The 26370-nt window shown below is 39.9% G+C and overlaps 1 long non-coding RNA gene across 2 annotated transcripts in view; it reads right to left on the reverse strand.

Annotated features, from left to right (window-relative positions):
- Positions 1-540: 540 nt before the first annotated feature.
- Positions 541-26370, reverse strand: part of LOC109549647 (uncharacterized) — a 60335-nt gene continuing 34505 nt past the window's right edge. Inside the window, exons 3-4 of one of the 2 annotated variants that reach the window (XR_012330345.1) lie at positions 2671-2833; positions 541-2027 (exon numbers count right to left, since the gene is read on the reverse strand). This is a non-coding gene — a long non-coding RNA (uncharacterized lncRNA). The remainder of the gene's footprint in view (positions 2028-2670; positions 2834-26370) is intronic. The other variant, XR_012330346.1, reaches the window with a different exon arrangement.

Below are 26370 nucleotides of genomic sequence, written 5' to 3' on the forward strand. Positions count from 1 at the left end.
ATTTTTTTAAAGGCCTTGCTAAAGGCATCAGCATCCCTTTCAAAGCAAGGTCAGATGTGCACTTTCTAATAGAGAGTGAGGAAAGTTCATGTCTTCTGACCTTCCCAAATAAAACAACACATTCAAAGCTGGCCTTAGCAAAGGTAAGTTCTGACTGTGTTCAATACATGCTCCCATCCCCCCTCCATTCTAAATAGAAACTCCTTAATGAATCCAGACCACATTTCAATTGGTTTATAGTAATATCTTCACTCAGTTAATGTAAGGGCTTGCTTTTTGAATTTTTGGAAACATCTACAATTGAATTCATTTCTATTTTGGTAAAACAGGTAAGGAGTAAATAGGACATATTTATCACTGTTAATTTATTAATTTCCCCTGTGCTTTGATGATCAGCTATCTAATTTCATTAACGCTTTCGTATTGGTCATATATACCACTGTTTTTGCCATGGGTTTGTTCTAAATGCTAATGTTTGTTTCTAGATCAGCTTGGGTAAGCTGGACACCTTCCATCCTTTCCTACAGAATGGAAGATGTCTCTCTTCCAGAGATGGATGGTACTTCTACAGACCTGTCAGATCCCACCCGTCTTTTCAGCTTTTCGTGCATGCATATAATGACTAGCTCTTAATTTAAGAACTTCATTATAATAATTAAGTATGAATCATTGCTCTTCCCATTATTCTGGATGCAATTCTTGTTATGCTTCTCTCTCAACAAGATAAAGCTGCTGATTTAAGTGTTGGCATACGAGTAAAACTCCTGCAATGATTCCAGCTGGAAGAGAAGAAGGAAGAAAAACATAATGTCTGTTTGGCTTTAATATTTGCACTTACAAAATTACAGAGCCAGGTGGACAGAAATATTGTAGCTTGAAATTGTAGGAAATCCATAAGGTCTGTAAATAGTCTAGTGATTATGTTTTAAGTGTTTAGTGCCACATATAACAGTTAATCAATGGAATTCTACGGTCCTGCCAATTTGTCAGTATGTCACTGCCCCTCTGCTAGCAGTGAGTGGATTTCCTGAAATGTGCAAAGGAATAAGTCCCAATCCACAAGGATGCTTCCTGCCAGGGAAGAAAGCCGTTCTTCCAGTAGGACCACAGAATGACTGGGAAGACACCCGAAGTCCTGATTCCAATTGTCCTGAAGAGGAATAGAATTATTTTTTGCTCCCCTTTCTTCTCTGCCTCTTACTTTATCCCTGACTATAATTCCATTCCATCCTTGCTTCTGGTGACTCCCCATTTCGTGGGAAGAAATTTATTTTTTCGCAGTCATTAAATATATATTCAGGGAATATCTCACGCAGTTATATTTACATTATAAAGGTCTCATCTGAAATGTCAGAGGCAATTGAAATATTTCATTTGAAACAAATATGAAAAATCATGGATTTTTATTCTGATAATAATTTCAGTGTAATTAAGGAGAACAGATTAGTACCACAAACGTACAAGCTTGAATATTAAGAAGGGCAGTAAGATTCCTGAAGCAACCTCATGTTTTGCCTACAGCTAAGGTATGTTTTTCTAAGCAGGTCAGTTATGAGGACCCTGGAAGCCAGCTTGTCTTGTTTCCATGAGCATCACTTGGATGCTTGGATACCTGAGAGTTACATTATGCAGGCTCTTGCGGATTTATCCACTGGACTGAGAGCTTCCCACTCCTGGAAAGCATATCTCAGTCATTCACGGTAGTCATCAGAGGGCGGCGGAGGAGAGCAGAAATCCTTCTGTCTCCTTTTCCTTCCGTGAGACCAACAGCAAGGAGATGTGAGTCTAAAGCTTGAGATGTGGGCCTCACCTGTCCCGATGAGGACATGTGGTTTGTGAGCAGAGAAGGACATTTGTAATCCCCACCTTTCTTTTTTTAGTTTACTATACTTCTTTCCAAGCTTATGCCAGCCCAAATTATCTCCTGCTTTTGTTTTTCTGGTGATGTTTCCTCTTCCATTGCTAATAATTCTTCTTTCACCATGGATGGGTGATCACCACAAAAGACTTGATTAGATTGACTGTCTCTAGAAAACAAGATAAGAAAGCATCACCGAATTTATAGTCAAATAAACTTAGTTTAGGGTCATCTAGTTTAGTGGAAATTTTTGCCTACTTAACACCCAGAAGAATTTTGAAAAACTATATATCCTTTCACACAATGTTAGGTGGCCACTAAAAAATTTTGTCATAAGTTGATATAGTTGTAAAGAGTTTAATTTCCAGATCAACAAATATTGGAGTTTTAAAAATAAGTCAACTAGAATTTAGATACATGTTTGTAAATTTACCTAATGAAATCTAAAAATTGTAATGATTTTATATCTTGGATCAGCCATGGAAAGGTACACATGAACAAGCTCAAGTAACAGTTGGCTATTTTACATGACTTTTCTTTCTTGAATGTAAATTTCACTCCATTTCTCCCTTTGAGTTTTGTTAGTGTAAATGTTTTTATTCCTGAAAAATGCTTGTTGATCATCATATTTTTTCACTCTGATAAAAATGTGGGCAAAAATTTCTGTGCCCATAAGACTCTAGAGGTTAAAAGTTTCTTCCAGATTGATTTTCATTATGATTATTCATTGATACAGAAAGAATCAAGCAACGTAAATTCATAAATACAGAATTTTTTATCAAACAATAGAAATACAAGTGCAGCATAAATACCAGAATTAATCAAACAGCAGAAATACTAATGTATAGGATCTCTGAACCTGGGGTCGTCTCCATGACTCTTCAGAGATGTCCCCCGTGGACACAGGGCTGCTTTATTTGGCCATAGGCAATTCCTGGAGACAGACTCGGCAGTGTTCCGTCAAAATCCATACTCCTAGTAGCAGGATACAAAATTAATGCACAGAAATCTCTGGCATTCCTATATACTAATGATGAAAAATCTGAAAGTGAAATCAAGAAAACACTCCCATTTACCATTGCAACAAAAAGAATAAAATATCTAGGAATAAACCTACCTAAGGAGACAAAAGACCTGTATGCAGAAAACTATAAGACACTGATGAAAGAAATTAAAGATGATACAAATAGATGGAGACATATACCATGTTCTTGGATTGGAAGAATCAACATTGTGAAAATGACTCTACTACCCAAAGCAATCTATAGATTCAATGCAATCCCTATCAAACTACCACTGGCATTTTTCACAGAACTAGAACAAAAAATTTCTCAATTTGTATGGAAACACAAAAGACCCCGAATAGCCAAAGCAATCTTGAGAACAAAAAAAGGAACTGGAGGAATCAGGCTTCCTGACTTCAGACTATACTACAAAGCTACAGTTATCAAGACAGTATGGTACTGGCACAAAAACAGAAAGATAGATCAATGGAACAGGATAGAAAGCCCAGAGATAAACCCATGCACATATGGACACCTTATCTTTGATAAAGGTGGAAGGAATGTACAGTGGAAAAAGGACAGCCTCTTCAATAAATGGTGCTGGGAAAACTGGACAGGTACATGTAAAAGAATGAAATTAGAACACTCCCTAACACCATACACAAAAATAAGCTCAAAATGGATTAAAGACCTAAATATAAGGCCAGAAACTATCAAACTATTAGAGGAAAACATAGGCAGAACACTCTATGACATAAATCACAGCAAGATTCTTTCTGACCCACCCCCTAGAGTAATGGAAATAAAAACAAAAATAAACAAATGGGACCTAATGAAACTTCAAAGCTTTTGCACAGCAAAGGAAACCATAAACAAGACCAAAAGACAACCCTCAGAATGGGAGAAAATATTTGCAAATGAAGCAACTGACAAAGGATTAATCTCCAAAATTTACAAGCAGCTCATGCAACTCAACAACAAAAAAACAAACAACCCAATCCAAAAATGGGCAGAAGACCTAAATAGACATTTCTCCAAAGAAGATATACAGACTGCCAACAAACACATGAAAGAATGCTCAACATCATTAATCATTAGAGAAATGCAAATCAAAACTACAATGAGATATCATCTCACACCAGTCAGAATGGCCATCATCAATAAATCTAGAAACAATAAATGCTGGAGAGGGTGTGGAGAAAAGGGAACCCTCTTGCACTGCTGGTGGGAATGTGAATTGGTTCAGCCACTATGGAGAACAGTAGGGAGGTTCCTTAAAAAACTACAAATAGAACTACCATATGACCCAGCAATCCCACTACTGGGCATATACCCTGAGAAAACCGAAATTCAAAAAGAGTCATGTACCAAAATGTTCATCGCAGCTCTATTTACAATAGCCCGGAGATGGAAACAACCTAAGTGCCCATCATCGGATGAATGGATAAAGAAGATGTGGCACATATATACAATGGAATATTACTCAGCCATAAAAAGAAACGAAATTGAGCTATTTGTAATGAGGTGGATAGACCTAGAGTCTGTCATACACAGTGAAGTAAGTCAGAAAGAAAAAGACAAATACAGTATGCTAACACATATATATGGAATTTAAGAAAAAAAAAAAAAATGTCATGAAGAACCTAGGGGTAAGGCAGGAATAAAGACGCAGACCTCCTAGAGAACGGACTTGAGGTTATGGGGAGGGGGAAGGGTGAGCTGTGACGGGGCGAGAGAGAGTCATGGACATATACACACTAACAAACGTAGTAAGGTAGATAGCTAGTGGGAAGCAGCCGCATGGCACGGGGATATTGGCTCGGTGCTCTGTGACAGCCTGGAGGGGTGGGATAGGGAGGGTGGGAGGGAGGGAGACGCAAGAGGGAAGAGATATGGGAACATATGTATATGTATAACTGATTCACTTTGTTATAAAGCAGAAACTAACACACCATTGTAAAGTAATTATACCCCAATAAAGATGTTAAAAAAAAAAAAAAAAAAAAAGAACAACAACAAAAAATCATAATGGGAAAGAATACGAAGAAGAATATATATATAACTGAATCACTTTGGTGTATACCAGAAACTAACAAAGCATTGTAAATCAGCTATATCTCAATAAAAATAAAAATTAAAAAAAAAAAAAAAAAATCCATACTCCTGACAATCGTGTAAATGAGTGTTACAGTCCTAGAGGGAGAATTTGACAGTGGGGCACAGATTACTACATATAACAGTTCTTCAGTTAATGCATAAAAGCATTTAGGACAGTGCTCAACGTACCACATTTGATAAATTATTAAGAAATTATTATACCATTAATAAGCTCTGTGTTTTAATAAAATATTATTCATATTTCTAAACTAAATAGAATATTTGATTAAATTACAAGTAAGACCTCTAGCATTAGTAAAGTCTAAAGGTTAAAATATTGGACATAGGGAAAAAAGAACCTAAATATTTGCCGAATGCATTTGAATAGCCAGAATAATATTCTTCTGCTCTCGAAAAAATAAAAATCAATTTCCTAGGTTTCATTATTTGTTAATTATTTGAGTAATTGCACATTTTCTGTAAGAGAACATTTTTTTCAATTTGGGAGTAAAGTTAAGATCACTTCTCTTCCCGAGAGAGCACTTTTGTGTCTCTTACTAAGTGGTCCCTTCCTTCCAAGTTCTACATTCCCTCACTTTTATTCTGCTCCTCTCCAAAAACACAGATCCTATGAGTTTCAGTTTCATTTAAGCCAAAGCATATGAGAAAAGTCTTTCCAGATTCTACTTAACCATTCCTAATATTTATGTAAAAAGACATGAAAATGGCAAACATACTCTTTAGATGAGTACATATGAGTTGTTAAGGAAAGTATTTCATATTAAAATTTTTGTCTTTGAATTACATGGAATCTCTCTTGAAAATGAGTCAAAGATGTTGAAATCCACTATTGTTTGTTAAATGTGTTTGCATAAATCTGCCTTTTACTCTGAGAAGATAAATATAGGATTTGAATTATTGAACTGTTGCTTATATAAAGTAAACAGCATACCTTATTTTAAACACATTTTTAAACATATTTCAGAACTGCTGGCTTATACTATAAAAACTACCAGTAAAAAGAAAAAAATGTTATCTGAACTAAGAGGCATTTTTCAGCTAGCCGAAGAATAAGTCTTAGTCTAAGAAGATTATGTGGAAACAACAATAAATCTATCTCAGAATAATAATTACATAAAATTTCTTTTCTTAGAAGGGGAAGGTATAAATGCAAATGGAGATAGCTAATTTTTTAGAAATATTTAAGCATTAGTAAAATAGTCATACAATTTACTTCTAAACTCTACAGAATGGTTTAGAACTTTTATTTTCAGCAGTTGTAAAACTCAACTGGACTTGACATTTCTAACTTAAAATAAGCAGGATATAAAGAAATGGAGAGCATAAATTACTATTTTCTAAACACTTGAAAATCTAAGGTATGATTTCTGTATTTTAAGGAACAAAGCTAAATCTACTTCCCACATTTTATTATGTGCACATTTATTATATCAAGTTCATTTTGGTATTCTAATTTTGAAATAAATTTTAAAATAAACACCTTAAATAAAAATAAAATAGGGCTTCCCTGGTGGCGCAGTGGTTGAGAGTCCGCCTGCCAATGCAGGGGATACGGGTTCGTGCCCCAGTCCGGGAGGATCCCATGTGCCGCGGAGCAGCTGGGCCCGTGAGCCATGGCCGCTGAGCCTGCGGGTCCGGAGCCTGTGCTCCGCAACGGGAGACGCCACAGCAGTGAGAGGCCCGCATACCGCAAAAAAAAAAAAAAAAAAAAAAAAAATTAAAATAAAATAAAATAAAATAAAGGCCTTAGTGTTTAAACTACAACTATCTTCCTTTTCAAAAATTTTTTAAATAAGAACCACTCCATACCCTCCTCTACCAAAATTATTCTAAGTCCTGAAAAAGAATTAAAAGAGTAAAACCAATCTTACTGATCTGTTCACAGATGTTCACATTTTAGTGTACTGGATCAGGTTTCTCTGAATAATTAATGGAATTGGCATTAATTGATATTTCCCAAAGCCTTACATGGTCGGTTTTCAAGATGCCATTCCTTCCAGGTTTCAAGCTGTTCATCAAACAGCTGCATTGAAGAGAGACAACCCTGAGTTCTCTACCTTTCCAACAAAGAAACAAAGTGAAGAGGATTAAGCACCTTGTAAGGGAGGAAGTATTATTTTCCTTTTGCAGATAAGGAAAGTGACGTTATGCTAGGAATCCTGCCCAAGGTCACCATCTATGGAAGCATGAGCATCATGTTTTCCCAGCATCGCTCAGCTGCAGGTGGGAGCCCCCCTACTCCCTCCTCTGATCACGAGATCAAAGCAACAGGAAGGAAGTACCCTTTGGGACCCTGTATGTATTTGAGGCCTGGGATAGAAGCCAAGGTGTAGGAATAACATTTTTGCTAGTGATTTCCTTGGAGCTGGAGGTGGTGAAGTTCACGCCCAAGGGTGAAGCAATGTTGGCCATTCCCCAGGGCATATTATTTATAAGATAGATCTTTTTAAGTTGGGGGTAAACACTTGCTTCAGCTCGCTGGCTCTCTTTTTTGGAGGGTCTCATAGACATTTCAACATAAGAGGCAATTTTGTGGTAAGAGTGATCTCCCTGGGCAGGTGTATATGATTTGCTGCTTATTGAAATCAGGAGCAGTAAAAAGAGCTGAATATAGCTGAGAGGGGAGTAACCCTGGTGGATATGAGAAGCTGTGTATATTTTGCAGAGTGGATAAACAGTGGTTCAATGCTTTTTGAAAACGACTTGCAAAGCTGCTGCAGGGGACAGATAAGTAAATGTTGATTGATTCATTGCAGGGTGCAGGCCCCTAGCTGCAGTCAATGACTGGAAATGTGCACTCTGGAGCTCTCTTTCTTGTTGCACACCTAATTTGCTGCTCCTGAGGCGAGCTCTTTCAATTCAACGTGGCTCCGATTCCTCACTATATGGATTTCACCTCATTTTTCTTTAAATGCAGATTTGCAGACCCTGCTCAGACCTATTGAATCAAATCTCTGGAAGGAGGGGCCTGGGCTTTGTTTCTTAATAAGTCTATCGGTGATTCCCCCTCCTTCATATTGTTAAATGTTATTTGATACCTATAAATATTATATTATATATATATATGTATGTATGTAGTGATACGTCTTTTTAAAAATAAAGCACAATAAAGTGTACCTTCATGAACCTATCACCCAGCCCAAAAGCTGGATCATTAACAATAATTTATTTATTTTTATATTTATCTATGTGCTTCTCTCTATGCCTTCCCTCTGCCTCCCTACGAGAGGTAACATTTTACGTTTTGGATCTCACCTCATTTGTTAGTGAGGTTGAAGCTGGCTTGAAGCACAGCCTACACCAGAACAAGGTGATATTGGAAAGTGGGCGGACAATTTCATAAAAATTTCAAGTGAACAACAGCGATAAAGGCTGGAGGTGTGTCGCCTGAACTGCTCTGATTTGTAGATTCATAGCCATCGTTGCTCTCTGAAAGCCACATTCACGTTCACAGCCATGAAAGTCTGAGTGTCTGTGGGAAGACCTTCCTCTGGGATCAAGGTCCTTCTCACCCTGATGATCCATGAATAAACATTTTCACAGGGCAGCCCTCTACTTTTATTTTATTAGGAGACGATCACAAATGTCAAGTTTTAGTATCCTGATCAGCAGAATCAAATTTCTTCTCACTAAAGCACCATATGCTTATCTGGGGTCTGAGTCAGATTTTCGATAGTTTATTCCTCTCTTACTCACTTTCTCAGGGTTCCTAAGTTGTCAGGGGAAGATATAACTTCAAAGGAAGTGAATAACCTGGACAATAGGATATGATAAACAACTTGAAGTGAAAATAGCAATGAAAAATTTATACTTAAGAATATATTTCATGAAATATATTCTACTTAGTCCTTTGAAATATAGACAGATTCTCTTTGCTAATATTTTATTTAGAGTTACTGCTTTTATCATAATAAGCCAAACTGGCTTGCAGTTTTGTATTTTGCTTCTATTTTTATCAAATCTGGGCATGAAAATTATGTTGACATCATTGAGGAGCTTTATATATATTTCAATGGCTTATCTTAAATAATATGGGAATTTTCTGTTCTTTAGGACCCAGGTAAAACTCAGCTGTGAAGCTGTATGGTCCTGGTGTCTTTTTAAATGATAGATTCTTGACCGTCTTATGGATTATTGGGTAGCTGATTGATTAAAATTGTCTACTTCTTGTTTTTTTTAAACATGAATCCAAGAATAATAGAGTGCTTAATATCAGGAAATGTATCCATTTAATCCAGTATAGCAAAAATAGTGAAAGATAAAAGCCCAAGTTGATTAAAAGGCATTTGAAAAAAATTCAATAGTCAGTCCTAATTAAAAATAGCACTAGAAAGAAACTATTTAAATCAATAAAAATAATTTTCCAAAAACTAGCAGCAAATTCTAAAATCAGAACCAAAGATAACCCATTTCACGTTAATTTTAACACTGTTACAGGTATTATAGTAAATACTAAAAGAAAATGAAATAACTGGCAAAAAACATGGGAAAAAAGAAAAACTATTACTTTTGCTGATTACACGACTGTACACTAGTATACAAAGAAAACTCAAGACATTCTAATTTTTTTTTTTTTTTTTGCGGTACGCGGGCCTCTCACTGTTGTGGCCTCTCCCGTTGCGGAGCACAGGCTCCGGACGCTCAGGCTCAGCGGCCATGGCTCACGGGCCCAGCCGCTCCGCGGCATGTGGGATCCTCCTGGACCGGGGCACGAACCCGTGTCCCCTGCATCTGCAGGCGGACCCTCAACCACTGCACCACCAGGGAAGCCCCTCAAGACATTCTAGTACAAAAAATTCTAAAACTAATAAAATAATTTATTCTAATTTCTGGATAACTTATTCTAACTTCTAATTTCTGGAAGGAAATTCTGGCATAGGATAAAACATGAGTAAACCTGGAAGATCTTATGTTACGTGAAATAAGCCAGACACAAAAGGACAAATACTGTATGATTCCAAGTATGCGCGGTACTTTGAATAGTCAGTTCATGGACTGAAAGTAGAATAGTGGTAACCAGGGGCTGGGGGACGAGGGAATGAGGAATTGTTGTTTAATGGGAAGATGAAAAGAGCTATGGAGATGGATGGTGGTGATGGTGTCACAACAATATGAATGTACTTAATGCCACTGAACTGGACACCCAAGAATGGTTAAAATGTTACATTTTGTGTTATGTCTATTTTACCACAACGATAAAAAAAGAAAAGAAAATTTTATTTATTTCTTTATTTCAGACAATGTAAACTTCCTAAGACTACATATAAAGCAAAGATTCAACAACTGTATGGAGAAAACGCAAGTTAGGAAAGAAGTTTATAAAATTTTTTTGGGTATACTTATCCAAATTCTCGGTCCTGCCGCAAGGAAAATGTGAAACAAATTTTTACGTGAAAGTGACTTAACCGGAGCTTTATGTAAGCTTCAAGACATTTCTGCCCCTTCCTGACTTCGGTGAAGAAGAAAGGAGACAGAATGGCAGAGTGGTAGGACTTTCTACTGCCTCGCAGAGGTCATCCCCACACATGGGTTTTTCTGTGTGTTTTATCTAAAGTCACAAGAATTCATCCAGTATAAACAAAGTCATTTTCTTTCTTTTTTTTTTAAATTAATTTATTTATTTTTGGCTGCGTTGGGTCTTCGTTGCTGCACGCGAGCTTTCTCTATTTGCGGCAAGTGGGGGCTACTCCTCTTCGCTGTGCGCAGGCTTCTCATTTCAGTGGCTTCTCTTGTTGAGGAGCATGGGCTCTAGGTGTGCGGGCTTCAGTAGTTGTGGCGTGCGGGCTCAGTAGTTGTGGCTCACGGGCTCTAGAGCACAGGCTCAGTAGTTGTGGCTCACGGGCTCTAGGGCACAGGCTCAGTAGCTGTGGTGCACGGGCTTAGTTGCTCTGCGGCATGTGGGATCTTCCCGGACCAGGGCTCGAACCCATGTCCCCTGCATTGTCAGGTGGATTCTTAACCACTGCACCACCAGGGAAGTCCTAAACAAAGTCATTTTCAGTGTTCAGTATATTTGACTGCAGCGAGCAGTGAACGGTCACATTTGTTGAGAATCCTTTGGGGGGTATGTGTTGTATGCCCAATTTATCAGATTGTCCCTGATGGTTCCTACAGACACTGAAAGTCAGAGATAACTCATTCCTGCTCTCAGGAACCAGGGAGTTCTAGAAGGTGAACATGCATGAATTTCCAAGGGCACAAACTCCTGAATGCCACTAGTTTTACAAAGTACATTAAAATCATACATTTTCCTAATGAAAATTAGGAGTCATCAACAAAGAGAAAAGAAAAAAAGGATGGTTTGGTATATTCAGACTGGAGGAGAAGTGAACAAAATAAGAGAGGTTGAGAAAAAGGAGAAAAAGAAAAGCAGTTCAAAGATGGGGATGTAGACATAGGGGCAGAGGCCAGAAGAGGCTCAGACATCGCGATCTCGGAGGGCGCTGTGGTTTGCAAGCTCTCCTGCAGCACGCATGCTAGCACTGCTTGGGATTTATGATGGTGGAAAACTTAGAACACATTGTTGAAGAAGGTGGTGGACCACAGAGGGCATAGACCAGGACAAGACTTTGCCACGTTGGATTAATGAACTATTTATTACCAGCAACCAGTGTAAGAAGAAAGTGATGATCCAAACAAAATTCCCTTTAAAAGTCCTTAGAGACATAAAAGTGTAAAACGTCCGTCCTCGGATGTGCATATTTAGACTAAAAGATTGGTAAATATTTAGTGATTCTCTACTTATCATTTAAAGAATCCTTTGAATGCAGAGGGTTGTCTGAGTTCAAAGCACCTTAAGATTTTATGAAGGTATCTTAAGATGAGATTAGGGGTGGAGCTGAAGTCTCCCGGTCCCCAGGGAAAGCTGAAGACCACACCCACCCACCCAACTAGCTGAAGAAGAAGAAGGAGAGAGTCTCAGACTTCCGTGTCTCTGCTGGATACTGTCACCCAAGCCTCCACCCTATCTGATCCTATAAAAGGCCAAATTCAACGGATGGGGTTGAGCAGAATTCTCAGTAAGGAAGAATGTGGAGCCACTGGAGCATTTCAGTGCCTTGTTGATGTCTCATCTACCTCTGAATGTATAGTAGGAATTAAAGTGTCACATGCCTGTGCTCCCAACCCCATAAGGGCCAAGGGGCTTTTCCCCATCAGGAAGAGCTCCAGGTAGAGAAGCACCACTGGGCTAAACTCCCCAGTCATTCGCTACCGGACAGTATGTATATCCTCTGAGCTGCTGTGGCCGTTCCAGCTCAGCTCCACACAAACAGAAGTTACGACGTTTGTGGTCACTGCTCAGTGGGCTGAACGCAGCCATTCTCATAGCTGTGTCTGAAACTCCTGTTGATGTGCCTTGTTAATCTCTTCTGCCTCTTGGGCTGCTGCCAGCGGTCCCACTGTTTGTCTCAGGTGAGGGAGGCCACTGTGCAGGGGGTATGGCCCCTGCTGCTCCCGGCAGATTGACTACACCCGATGCCAAAGCTCCTCTCAGGCTATCACTTGTGTCTCATCACACTTGACATTTCATCAGATGCAGTCCAATCGGCTGACTCCGGCCACACCACTGGGGCCTTGAACGTAATCTGGGCCATGTTTTCCATTTGCGATCTGACAGTGGTGTGCCTTCTACAGCAAAAACCACCCAACCATGGGCTGATAGTCAAGATGGCCCTTCCATGCTGCCTACCAACCACAGTCATTCGGTATCATTGAATGTTCGAACAGTCTCCTGAAAAAAAGGACTCAAAAATTTTCTAACTCTACCTCCCTCACCTCTTTCTGGTCTTCAGCCTTAGCGAGGTACTTTGGTCACTGAACACCACTGTTCCAAAAAGGGACCATCCCTTCTTGGCCATCTCCTGAGTAATGATCAGGATGAAAGGGGTGGCAAAGACCTAACCTGAATATCTAAGATTCTACTCTGAGAATTCCCGGCATGATGTGTCTTTCTCTCCCACACTGGACCAGTCTGGTTGGTACACCTTTGGGTGGTAGCCTGGACAAAAGGGGCCTGGGGAATTCAAACTTGCTTCCGGCTAGCCATCTGGATTCTCTGGATGGATTGGCATGTCCTATGGACCGCGGTCCTGTTGGTAGAAGCCTAAATTAAACATCGTGGGAGACAAGTTGAACAGACTTCGCTGCTGCTTCTGTTGGTCAGATTAATCATAGTGCCCAACAGAGTATGTACTCCTGGGAAATCTCACCATATTATTGAAAGATCATTCTCCATGTGTCTCTGGGATTCGGGTACATCTTTCCAGCTGAGGGAAATCTGAACAGCAAACAGTGTATTTGAATGGCAATCAGCATGGAAGATACAGTGTCTCCTTCTAGAACAAAGGGAAGACATTCTTACTGTTCTTAGATCAGGCTCTCCAAATTCAAGGCTCCTGTCCACTGCACACACACACCTCCCTGTGGGATTTGGGGGTGCAAACTCAGCAAACGTTTGCTCAAGCTGCCTGCTGCACCATGAGTCATAAAGTCCTTGTCTCTGACCCGGGAGTCTCATGTCTTCTGATTACCATCCATGAAATTGGCAACCTAACTTGTTGGTTCCAGGCTGGGTGAAATCTTAAGTGCTTCACAACTCTTGACAGTTCTGATAGGAAGCTACACTGTATCTGTGTCTTCAGAGCAGTCACATAGCTGGATATAAATCAAACTGAAATTAACCATGGGCTTTGGGAACCTCAGAGGAACATCTTTATAAAAATGTAAAATGATATTATGCATTTAGGTGCTGTGTATATTAGAAATGCTTCATTTTAAAAATCAGTTATCTACATGTTCTAAATGAAAAATCACCCTAATGACCCAAAAGCCACTTCAGGGAGTATTCAAAATATGGGAATAATATTCACATCATAATTGTGTTTTATTGTGATGTGTGATATGGATATTAATAATCCATGGATGGGAGAGAGAGGATATATATATTCTGAATAGAGAAAGTTGACAGCAGGGCAAGTGCAGGCCATTAACTTTAGTCACTGCAGAGATTTTCTTTCCTTTCAATAACCTTAAATGCAGTTATTCTTCCATTTAATATCATTATTTTGATTCTGAGAGGACTGTTCATCTTATAAATCAATTAGTTTGACTAATGGTTAATTTTCATAGTTAGTATTTGATTTTGTTCAAGTGACTCAGAAGTTCACGGGCCTCTCTCTCTGTTCAATCTTTCTATTCTTTCACCTTTCTTCCTATTCATCATTTTCTCAGTAACTTCCCTGAGACCTGCTAAGCAAATTATTTGCTTAACGTACTTCATTAGAGCAGAACTTTGCATGGAAAGGGAATGTTTTCTTTAAGATTTGAACTTTGTGCTTGTTCCTAGAGCCCAATTTGCTGTTTGACTGCAGCAAGAAAGTGAACGTTAGCTGCTTGACGAAATGAAAGGAACCTAACGCAGGAAGGCACCCCCAGCTGCAGAGCTAGAGAAAGCAGTGGGGACTTGAGAAGCCCCACCCTACGCAGCATGTCCTGATTCCAAAGCCACTCCAATGAAGGAATAATCTGAGGAAAGCCCAGGAGTTTCCTATGCAAACGCAGCTTCGTTACAAGTCTCCTGGACTCTCCATCCATAAAGTTATCCCTTTAAATCTCTCCCTTCTAGAAATTCTGGAACTACCACTGGAACTCCCTCCTACTGAGGGACTGAATGGAGAAAAGGACAGCAGCTAGACTGTCTATGACAGCAGAACTCCGACCTACAACCACAGCAGCAGCCAGACCAGGAAGCCAAACCACAGCCCCTTGCAGCCATTGGCCCCCAATGGCCAGGACTAGGTCTGTAACCGCCACCTTCTCTCATGTTGGCCCCTGCCCTCCTTTCTAACACAGAACTGACCAGAGGAAGTCTCCTAGGAGCCCCATGGTAATGTTAGCCTGTCTACAGCTTTCCCCGAGCTGACAGCCTCCACCTGGGCACCCCTGAAGCCTTCCCTTTTGTCCATGATGAAGCTTTCCAACTCCCCTGACTGCCTTGGAGTCTCCTGCCAAAAGCAAGTGAGGATGGCTGACTGCCTTCGCTCCAGCAAGCTCAGAATAAATAGCCTTTGCCTGTTCTCATTTGGATGGTCTTCATTTATCTCCAGGTAATGTAGTAGGAAGAGTCTGTGAAATGCCAGTGGTTCCATGGTAAAATCCTCCAATTCCTGAATTGCAAAATTAATAAAAGTTAGGGTTTGTTTGTTTCTTTTTCAGTTAGTTTTTATGTTTGTGTTGCCACCAAAAAAAAAGCACAAAAGTAAAGATAGTGAAATTTATATGGAACCAAGGAAACAAATACTGATCGAAATGTCCCACCCGCACCCCAAGCACACGCCCTCCCAAGGGTGGAGACACGTGTCTCTCACATCTTATCTCTTCCCCTGCTGCTGCGGGAAGAGTTAGCACAAGCTTTGTGCTCTCTGTGTTTGTATTTAATTAGTAGGCTTCCCATGTGTCCAGGTTCACAATATCTTAACTGCAATTCAAAATCCAAAATGCAGTAAAAAAACAAACAAACAAACAAACTTCATAATTCCTCTAATCACAACAAGTGGGCTGAGTGGAGGAGAAGTTATTTACAGTCCCTACAGTGTTTACCTCCAGAATCCTTAATATGCTTGCTGTGTGGAGCTGCCCCAGAGCTTGATGGGGAGACTGTATAATGCACTGTATCCGCCATGTATTTCCTTTCTAAAATCCAAAAGGAGAAACCAAATCTGAATTTTGAATCACATCAGACCCAGGGTGTTTGGGGTAAGGCCCTGGGGACCTGCCCCACTGGCTGCTTGAACACTGGACTTGTCCACCATCCCTATGAGCCCCAGCAGGACCACTCTACATACATGCCCCATCTAGACCTGGGAAAAGAGTCCACCTCTTGTTCATCCCAACTCCTTCTGTGCTGAATGCGGAAACTAAGGCCCAAGGTGGTTCACACAACTAGCTTTCACATACGTTTATGTATCTCAATCCATAAATTTGAAAATTTTGGCAACATTTAGCAAGGGCCAGTACTAAAAGAAAAAAGATAATAATTAGAAAGCAATATTTTTTCATAGTTACTACTAGGTTCAAATTACTTTCTTGGTTCATATAATGAAAATCATCAGTAGATTTTCTACTTGTTAAGCTTGTATTCACTTAAAAAGAAAAAAGGCTGCTAAGTTAAACATTAACCTAAGGAAAACAGGTGATATGAAAAATAGTATAAATTTGTATATGAAGATATCCAGATTGTCAGACCTTTTAAATAATGCAGACCTTGCTCCCAAGAGAAGATTTTGCCAGCATTTAGTCCAGGATATTTTCTAATGAATAAGCATCGGGGAAGTCATGTCCTCAGAGGTCATCTCCAATTCAAATAGGTATTACAAATAGAATGTCTTTTACCAAATTTTCCCATAACATTGTCAAGTTATTATACACAGCTGTTCATACAGAGCTCTCACAGTAAAATCAGGGCGGTCTCCTGGCTCCTTTATTTGGAATAAGATGGTAAAATCACCAAGTGTTAAACCTTGGAAGTCTCCAGAACAACATCTGATTAGGCCATTTACTTTTATAAGTAAAAGGACATTCAGTTCGTTGCTAAAAAGCCTTCTGCTCAAAAGTAGCATACGCTGAAAATTGGATGGTCATTTTGCTGTATTGTAATGGAAATTTTTTAAATAATTGTAACAAGTTATTTGAGCCAGGCAAAGGGCAAAGTGCTTTATCTGCATTTACTCATTTAATCTTGCTTCTAAAATATACATTCCAATGGAGAACCTTTGTCAGATTGAAACTTAGTAAAATGTGTAATGATCTGGGCAATTTGATTTTCAGATACTTTCAAAAGGAAACCATATTTTTAAATAATATTTTGAAGAGTTCTGTACAGCCTTCCAATCAGATATTTGATTGAAGTTTTAGTTACCTTGTATTGTCTATAACACATTGAAAATCATTTTATTGTTAAAGTACTATCACATTTTCAATGGTTGAGAGAAAGTATTACCTGTTGATAAAAAAAAAATATATATATATATATATGGACAGACCTTGTAGTATATCTTGGTTTTCCAAAAATTGTCTTTCCTCACCTTTTCAACAAAAGTTCCTAATATATAATTTTCAGCATCAATCATTTATGGTCCTTCAGACAGTTTTCAAGCCACTTGGCAATATGAACAAGAAGAAATAATGTAAATTGAAACATAAATTTTCAAAATATTAAAGTCCACAACTGTCATATCAATTTTCTGTCCTTTTCATTTTCAGGTCAAGTGATTATTTGGGGAGCATTGTGTTCTTTTTGAACTCAAGCTTTCATTACTCTCCTTCTTCTGTGAGTTAACAATGCAGCTTTCTGTCAACTTCCACTTTTTGAATAGCAGCATCATTTCCATGAGAATCCTGGCAACAGAACCGAAGCCAGGTCTCCTTATTCATTACTGTTACATGATATTTGTTGATGCTGTAGGAAGTATCTTCTCAGAATAAACCAAATGTGTGAAAAATCCCTTCCCTTCGATTGCAGAAAGGGCCAGAGGCTGGAAAGGCAGCATTTGGTAAAATGGTATTGCTGGGTCACAGCTGGAAACAGAGGTGCTTTAGAAAATGCTATAAAGGTGACAGAAGGATGGCAGGTTCTCCCTGAAAATGCCATTTCTCTGAATATATGAATGTTCTTACAAAAGAATTGAGAAGACTTTACAGATAAACATCAGCTGAAAAATATTCTTAACTTCAGTGATCCCATATCCCTCCCCACTCCCCCATCTGTGGTTATTGGGCTAAAAATGCTATTTGTCTGAGGAGCAGTGCTGCTGAATCAGAGTCCTGGACCCAGCGATGCGACCAGAATTCTCATCAAAACTCTCCCCTTGAATTTTAACTTCAAAATTAAGAACCTCGGGCTTCCCTGGTGGTGCAGTGGTTGGGAGTCCGCCTGCCGGTGCAGGGGACACGGGTTCGTGCACCGGTCTGGGAGGATCCCACATGCCGCGGAGCGGCTGGGCCCATGAGCCATGGCCGCTGGGCCTGCGCGTCCGGAGTCTGCTCTGCAGCCGGAGAGGCCACAACAGTGAGAGGCCCGAGTACCGCAAAAAAAAAAAAAAAAAAAAATTAAGAACCTCAGTCTCCCTGGCCTTAAACAGACAAATTGAACTCAAAAGGTCTAGGGTCCCTTTTAGTTCCAAAAGTCATATATTATGTATAATAATCCTATCATTATTCTTATACAATTTTTACAGCTTCTGTGGTTTTAGTTCCAAATGTTATTGTCAATAAAGTCATTATAGGACTTCCCTAGTGGCGCAGTGGTTAAGAATCCTCCTGCCAATGCAGGGGACACGGGTTCCAGCCCTGGTCCGGGAAGACCCCACATGCCGCGGAGCAACTAAGCCCGTGCGCCACAACTACTGAGCCTGCGCTCTAGAGCCCACGAGCCACAACTACTGAGCCCGCGCGCCTGGAGCCCGTGCTCCACAACAAGAGAAGCCACCGCAATGAGAAGCCCGTGCACCGCAACAAAGAGTAGCACCCGCTCACGGCAGCTGGAGAAAGCCCACGCACAGCAACAAAGACCCAACGCAGCCCAAAATGTAAATAAATAAACAAATAAAGTCATTATATTTTTAGTACACTAAGAATTAATAAGCAAAGAGAGAAAATACCATTTTAGGTTGTTTTCTGATCACGAAATTCTTCCTACTGATTATAAAATAGGCTGTTGCGCCCTCTGCTGGTAGTTCTGAGGTTGCCTCTCAGGTGACTGCAATGCCTTTGCTGTTTTAAGGGTACCTGCCCTTTCTGCCCCTGTTGCCCCCAAAAGCCTTCAAAATTGTTTTCTGATTTTCACATAAGGTAAATAGAAATGCCAAGATAGTTATTATGGTCTGAAAGTAAAGTTGTGAGCAGTTAGCCATACATTTTTACATGTTTCTCCAAAGAGGCACTGATATGTACATTTTTAAATGAGATGTCTAGATTGAATTTGCTGATATAAATAAGTGGAACATTTGAACTCTAACAACCTAGTGTTTTAAGTCAAATTCCCTCCTCATTTCTGGACTCCCCCCAGGAAGCTAAAGGTTGCAAAATAAAGTGGGCTCTGTGGCTACACAACCTAACTCTGTTTCTTCCCACACGTAGAGTAAGAGGACTTTCCTAAAATGACACTTTGTGAGATGTCACACATATGCATGACCCCACTGTGCCCAGGAAAGTGAAATAGCACGGGCAGCTCTGGAAAGGGGTAATTGGATTCCAAGTTATGATGAATAACGATTTGTTAATGAACAAAGAACAAAGAAAATGTCTTCTTGGGGAAAAAATGCAATTTAGGTAGAATTATCAAAGGAATAAATAAAGGAATCCTTTATTATTCATCACTTGAAAGTTCCCGAAATTATATCTCTTTCAGCAACCTAGAGGGCCTTTGAAGATGTTCTAATTAAGTTTCTAGAGAGGGCGGAGTATTTGATCCTTTTAGCATAAACAAAAAGTAATATTGTTTCAGTGACTTTTCTATGGTTCTTGTATTCAGAAAATAAACTGTGTTCTTCCATCACCCTTCACATAAGGCAGGCTGGCAGAACCTCTTCTAGAAAAGTCTCCCATTTAGGTGGATTATAGAAACTACACAAGTGCTACCCCAGGACCTGTCAGTCCTGTCAGCACACACTGAAGGTGATAAGCGAGAAGGATTTGTTAAATCCTGAAATAACTCTTTGAATGGAGGACAGGATGGATTCCAAATTTTATAAATGTTGTATAATCATATTGTAGTGTTTGAAAGTGAGCAAGCAGCTAATTACTGGAATCACTGATAATTATGATTGTAGTAAGAGCACATGACGTGCAAAACAAGAGTGTTTTTAAATGGAATCCATGTTTAGTTTAGCTCATGAAGGGCTGGTAATATTGACGTCCGTGGCTGAGTTCTGCTGAAAGATTCAGGGGCCTCCACTAGAACACCAGCCTCACTGCACTGAACTTTTCAAATCCGTGACAGTCTGTGATTTAATCACGACACAGGTGAGGTAGAATGTACTCAGGAAATGCAAGCTAATTTTTTCATGTGCCTGTAAAACATTATCAGTCCGGTTATGCAATTCGGATTGGCTACATCAAGGTTTTCTGTGATTTGCTTTATCTTTTCCTTCATTCCTTCCACCTCACCTCTGCCTGGGGACAGTGGGCAAACTCCAGCAAGGCTATGTCAACTGAAAAAAATAGGTACAACTAAAAGTTGAGAGAGATGTTTTTATTCGGTGAACAAAACTGAGGACTTGAGCCCGGGAGGCAGCCTCTCAGATAGCTCTGAGGGACTGCTCCAAAGAGGTAGGGAAGGAGCCAGGGTATATAGGAGTTTTTGCAACAAAGACCAGGTAGTTGGAACATCAAAAGATTACTGTTAATCAAAGAAAATCAGACATCTCAAGTTAAGGAATTTAGTGCTTTTCTGTGTAGGGGAAGATTCAAAAATCAGGGCCTCCTGAAATCATTCCTTTGATATGCACCTCAGCTATCTGAGGCCAGTATACTGTGTTTTCTCACCCTGAGTCTCCTCAGGGTGCATCGTTGGGGGTGGCTGCAGTGTGATGTCTTGATGGCTACAACATCCTTTGTTTACTGTTATGGCAGGCAACATTTTTTCACTGACAGCTATGGAACTAAGAGATAGATCAAGAAAAGAGAGAAATTCATCAAGGGCTCCCTTAGGCTCAAAGTGGCTTCCTTCCTAGAACTGCCTTCCATGCTTCCTGAATGAATAAAAGACACTTCTAGGACTTCCCTGGTGGTACAGTGGTTAAGAATCCGCCTGCCAGCGCAGGGGACATGGGTTCGAGCCCTGGTCCAGGAAGATCCCACATGCCGTGGAGCAACTAAGTCCGTGCGCCACAATTACTGAGGTCGCATGCCACAACTACTTAAGCCCACGTGCCTAGAGTCCATGCTCCACAACAAAAGAAGCCACCACAGTGAGAAGCCCACGCACTGCAACAAAGAGTAGCCCCCGCTCGCCACTACTAGAGAAAGCCCACGTGCAGCAACAAAGACCCAACGCAGCCAAAAATAAATAAAAAATAAAATAAATTTATTTTTTAAAAAAGACACTTCTATGACTGAACAATCAAATGAAATCTGCATTTCTTTGTCTCAATCTATAGTTGAGTCAGCAGATTTGAATGTGTCTTTCTTGATTGTTTTGGGGCTTTAATAAATTTTATGGGAGAATATTTGGTTGACTTAGATATAGCCAAGGCGGTGGGGTCCGGGGCAGGGGTAGGGGGAACAAATATTTAAATCTGATCCACACTGATGCTTTCAAAGGAAAATCATCCTGGTGCCAGACCTCATCTTGCCTGACCTATTAGGCCTGAGCAATCAAATGAATGAAAATGTCAGGAAGGGACATAATTGAATCCAACTAGTGACTGCACAAGCCAAGCCTTATTAAATAAGGTAACAGCCAAGAGGACCCTGGAAACCCATTACCCTAACTCAGTCAGTCCTTTTGCTCTCAGAAAGGCCTAAGCCAGGGGAGAATAGGAAACGACAGATTTGAGTGTGACCAATGAAAACACCTAGCCCGTAAGAAGGTATATTCAAATTATTTCCCCTTTTTTTAGAAATTATCTTTTTTTCAGCTTTATTGAAATGTAATTGACATATAACATTGTATAAGTCAAAGGTATACAATGTGATGATTTGGTATACTTGTAGATTGCAAAATGATTACTTCCCTCACATCACATAGTTACCATTGTGTGTGTATGTGTGTGTGTGTGTATGTGTGTGTGTTTGTGGTGAGAACATTTAAGATTTATTCTCTTAGCAACTTTCAAGTACACGATACAGTATGAGTAACTATCACCGCCATGCTGTACATTGGATCCCAGAACTTATCTTTTAACTGGAAATGTGTACCCTTTGACCAATATCTCCCCATTTCTTCCATCCCTGTGCCCCGCCCCCCCGCAAGTCTCTGGTATCCATTTTAAAACGTAAATATACTATTGCTATCTATGCAAAGATAATGTCTTCAACGATCTTTACAAATCTCTGTCAATTGGCATGCTTTCAGTGTTTTGGAATCCAGTCTAATACTTACGTGTTAAGAATGTTTCTGTAAACTGTATAGCACATAAAATAAACTTAAATTTCTCCATCCTATGGAATTTCAGTCCCATCCTCAAGACAGTGGGCTGACAGCATTCTCACAGGGAAAAACAGAACTAGAGTTGCTAGCAGTTTGTTTTTTTATAGAGAAAGCAACAACTCAAAGTTAACATCTTTTTAAATTAGTAAATCGTATACTTATTCATGCACAAGACTGAGTCAACAGACAAGACTTTATTGTCTCCACCATACAATTCTCTCTCACCATTAGGGAAATTGGCTTATTCCTGGATGTCTCAAAAGCTTCCTAAACACAGGGAATTTAGACAATTACAAAAGGTTTTTGTAATGGATTCCCTTTTGCAACTCAATATTAAATTGATATATAATCACATAGGAAGGGGGCACAGACCGGAAAGCTGTTTGTTTTAATGGAGTCTTAAGAAAAATGCATAAAGAAAGCATACGTCTTTCATATCCTCCTAATAAATCAAAACAAGGGATAGCTTGTATAACAGTAAATGTGACTTTGAGAAAATTATATTATTTTTTAAAGGAATAAACCTGGATGTTGTTTTGAGAATCACTAATTTCATAATTCACCTCTTTAGTATCAACATTTCTTTTCTTTAATCCTCTAAACTCTGCAAACTATAGCAAATGATACATCTGAATGCTCACCAATACATGAAACTGAGTATTCCAATATTTTGAGAATTATTTCTCAACTCACATATTAGTGAAATTAACCCAATCTGCAAATTCACGTATTAATCCCCCCAAAAGAAATATGTTTGATTATTGAAAATGTCATAGCTTTAGAGAATTAAAAGGTACAGAAGGGTGGTAAAGTTTCTAACATGCAGCTTAAAAACATGGAGAATGAAGTTTACCTTGCTATCAGCATCTTCCTGAAATTCAAAATAATTGCAATGTCTTAAGCTCAAGATAATATTTTAGGTTACAATTAAAATCGTTCGTTCATTTTTATTCTGCCTCTGACTTATCCTAGCTACAAATTTGGGAGCTACTAGGAAAGAATAGTAAAACATCTTAAGAACTTTTTGAAGGGTTCTTTTTTCTTATTTCAAAAAGTAAAATGTATTCAATGCACTGTTGGGTAAATTAAAAAGCATCTAAGATATAGGCAAATTCATTTAACCAAAATATTTCCTATATTTATATTTTAAACCCTTTAACTATTATTTGGCTTTTTCTTTTCCTTTTAAGGTATAAAGTTTCTCTTCCTGGTTTTGGAATTGATGAACAAATACAGTGCTATGAACTTGGTAGGGACACAATCAGATTCTTTTTTTTTTCTGTTTCCTTTTTTAAGTTTCCTGTTGGCCTGACACATTGTGTTCTCACATCCCTTAGAAACCATGTGGGGAAGTAATAAAGTGCATCTTTCTGTCCACAGGTACGCAATGTTTATTAACTGATTGAAAAAAATACTGAGAGGTCATTGCAACTTGTTATATATGATCATTCAATCACACAGAGCAAGGGATGAGACCAGTACACAGGAAACAGCCGTGGGAAAGGACAATGCATAATGGGCAGTTTAATTTTCCACAAAACACAGAAATCAACAATAGTAGCAACATGCTGCCATTACTATTTAAGACAAGCTCCCTGCAAAGACAAGGAAGCGGGCACAGGACTTGTGACTCAAAGAAGTGTTTTTTCTTTAGCACCAAATCTTGCACATTGTAGCACTACTTACAGTAAAAAGAACGAAGAGCCTTCAGACATTAATATTGTCTTTCAAAGATTTCCTTCCCAGAAACTTGGAAGATGTGCAAACACAGAACATATGCTTAAGGATTTAGCTCCATCTACAGGAAGCAGGAAGTGAAACCGATTCTTTGTAAACAAAGTTCTCTCTGCCCACACCGTAATATTGACAGTTTTTGCTTCTGATAACTGATGTTTTTCCACTGAGGACGTTCAAGAGAAGAAAGGAAAGTAAAAAAAAAGGTGTCAGTGGGGCTTCCCTGGTGGCGCAGTGGTTGAGAGTCCACCTGCCGATGCAGGGAACACGGGTTCGTGCCCCAGTCTGGGAAGATCCCACATGCCGCGAAGCAGCTGGGCCCGTGAGCCATGGCAGCTGGGCCTGCGCGTCCAGAGCCTGTGCCCCGCAACGGGAGAGGCCACAACAGTGAGAGGCCCGCATACCGCAAAAAAAAAAACCCCAGAAAACAAAAAACCCCAAAAAAGGTGTCAGTGTTGGTTCATCCTTGGTTAAAAGAGAAAAAAAACAAAGGACCGTTCTGGTGGGGATGGTGATCGTGGGGGAAGCTATGCATTTGTGGAGCAGAGGGTTTATGGGAAATCTCTGTACCTTCTCAATTGAGTTGTAAACCTAAAACTGCTCTTAAAAAATAGAATCTTTTAAGACAAAAAAACCTCAGGTAGAGTCCACTCAGAGCTGGAAGTATCCATACTTACACCAGCCGTGGGAACATGCGGTTCTTTTCTATGTCCTCTCTCCTCTTTATGCTGGACCCTGACTATCCCCCTGCTCTCAATGTGGCAGGACATACACGGCTGCCTCTTCTTCCTAGATCTCCTCTCTCCCGGGTCCAATCGGCTCTGAGGCTCCCGGGGCTACAGCTAGGTAAGGACAGGCTCCTGACTTCACATGCAGACACACAGAGCCACCTTCTCAGTTCTCACACTCCAGGGAGACGGTGGCTGGTCTGGAAGGGTTCAGCCTTACCCCCATCCTGGAATCTGTTCTTTAGGTGGACAACCAAAGTCCAGGAGTGAGGACCAGAAAATTGAGCCAAACTTTCCCTTTCTAACAAGTGCCTCCTTCTTTCAAGGGCTGTCCCTGTGTCCTTTCCTCTAAGTCCCCCTCAGTTCCACCTCCCTGAGCTCAGCAGACACGATTTAGTATATTTGTGCTCCAAAGAAAATGTCTCTAAGCAAAAGGGGATCCAAGCTTTATGGGCTCTGGAGTTGACATAATATGGGGGAATCCTCGTTAAGAAAAAGAATCCAAAAATATGTATAAAATAGATGTTTGTTTGAAATGAGAATACATGTCCCCACAAATTACAAATTTTTGAAAAGCTAACAAATGTCACACACATCACGTTTAGAATGATTTTTTTAAATTAATTTGCTGCCCAGCATACCTTTCGACTTCTTCTCCCTGCATCTCTGACTCTTCTCTTGGAGCATCTCTCCATTTGGCAATGATTTTGTAATATAACTTTTTATATTAGAAAAACCAAAAATATAATTTAGTCAAGTATTCTTGTGCAGTGACTAATCATAAATTCTCTGAATTAACAGCACTTACTTTCTATCATAGGTAACATTTGAGAACTCTGAAAAACAGAAAAAGTAAAGAAAAAGAATTCAAAATTATGGTATCCACAAAAGCAAACCAGTTCTTCGGGGCCGGTCTCATGGCTGGAAGTCATGGTGGCCTCAGTCTGGTCCAAGCGAGGCCAGCAACCTCAGACCTTTGGCAGCGGCCTTTGGCATCTGCAGAGACGGTGAGAAGCTGACGCGCATGCTGAAGCTTAAACCTAACGAATGGAACCTTGAAATGAGTAAGAATGGATGCAGGCAAGACCTGGCTGGGCACCAGAAATGAGAAAGATTAAAGATGTTGGCTGTGGACTTGGAAAAAGTCACATGAAAACCATCATCCAAAGATATTGAGTGTAAGGATCTTCGTGATGAAATTTCTATAAATGGTACAGTCTCAGCCTCAGTTTGAGGCTGAAAAAGATGCTCCAGAACAAGACACTAACTAGCAGCCGTGCTGTTTCAGCTGCCCTGGACCCAAGGCGGAATTTCTCTCCTGTGTGTAATAGAGAAGACCTTTGGGACAGGCTTGGGCGGAGTATTCTTTTTGCTTCCCCTGTCCTGGTCTTTGAGTTGTGCTAAGTGTCAGGGAGACTTTGATATAGGTTTGTTTTCTTTGCTAGGTGTCTGCAGTGAGTGAGACAGAACTGAACTGCTTTGCCTGAAGCGAGTGAAATGATGATTCCTCTCTTGTTGTTTGTAAGCTCGCTGTTTCCATCTTACATGTCCCGAGCCTACGATGGTTAGTTATCCCTCTCTGAAAATCTCCACTAAGGGAAGACAATCTGTTCTGAGGCTTAAGGGGCTGACCCTGTGCTCTTAAAAGAAGTTCAGTCTGTATAAGGGATCGAATTGAATGGACTCCAAAGGGGATTGTGCATACCCTGCCGAGACCCGAGTCCTAGTGCACCATCCCTCTGCAACTTGAAAACCAGTGGTCTGGCTGCCCCTATCACA

Source organism: Tursiops truncatus, chromosome 2, assembly GCF_011762595.2.
Source record: "Tursiops truncatus isolate mTurTru1 chromosome 2, mTurTru1.mat.Y, whole genome shotgun sequence".
Classification (NCBI taxonomy): Eukaryota; Metazoa; Chordata; class Mammalia; order Artiodactyla; family Delphinidae; genus Tursiops; species Tursiops truncatus.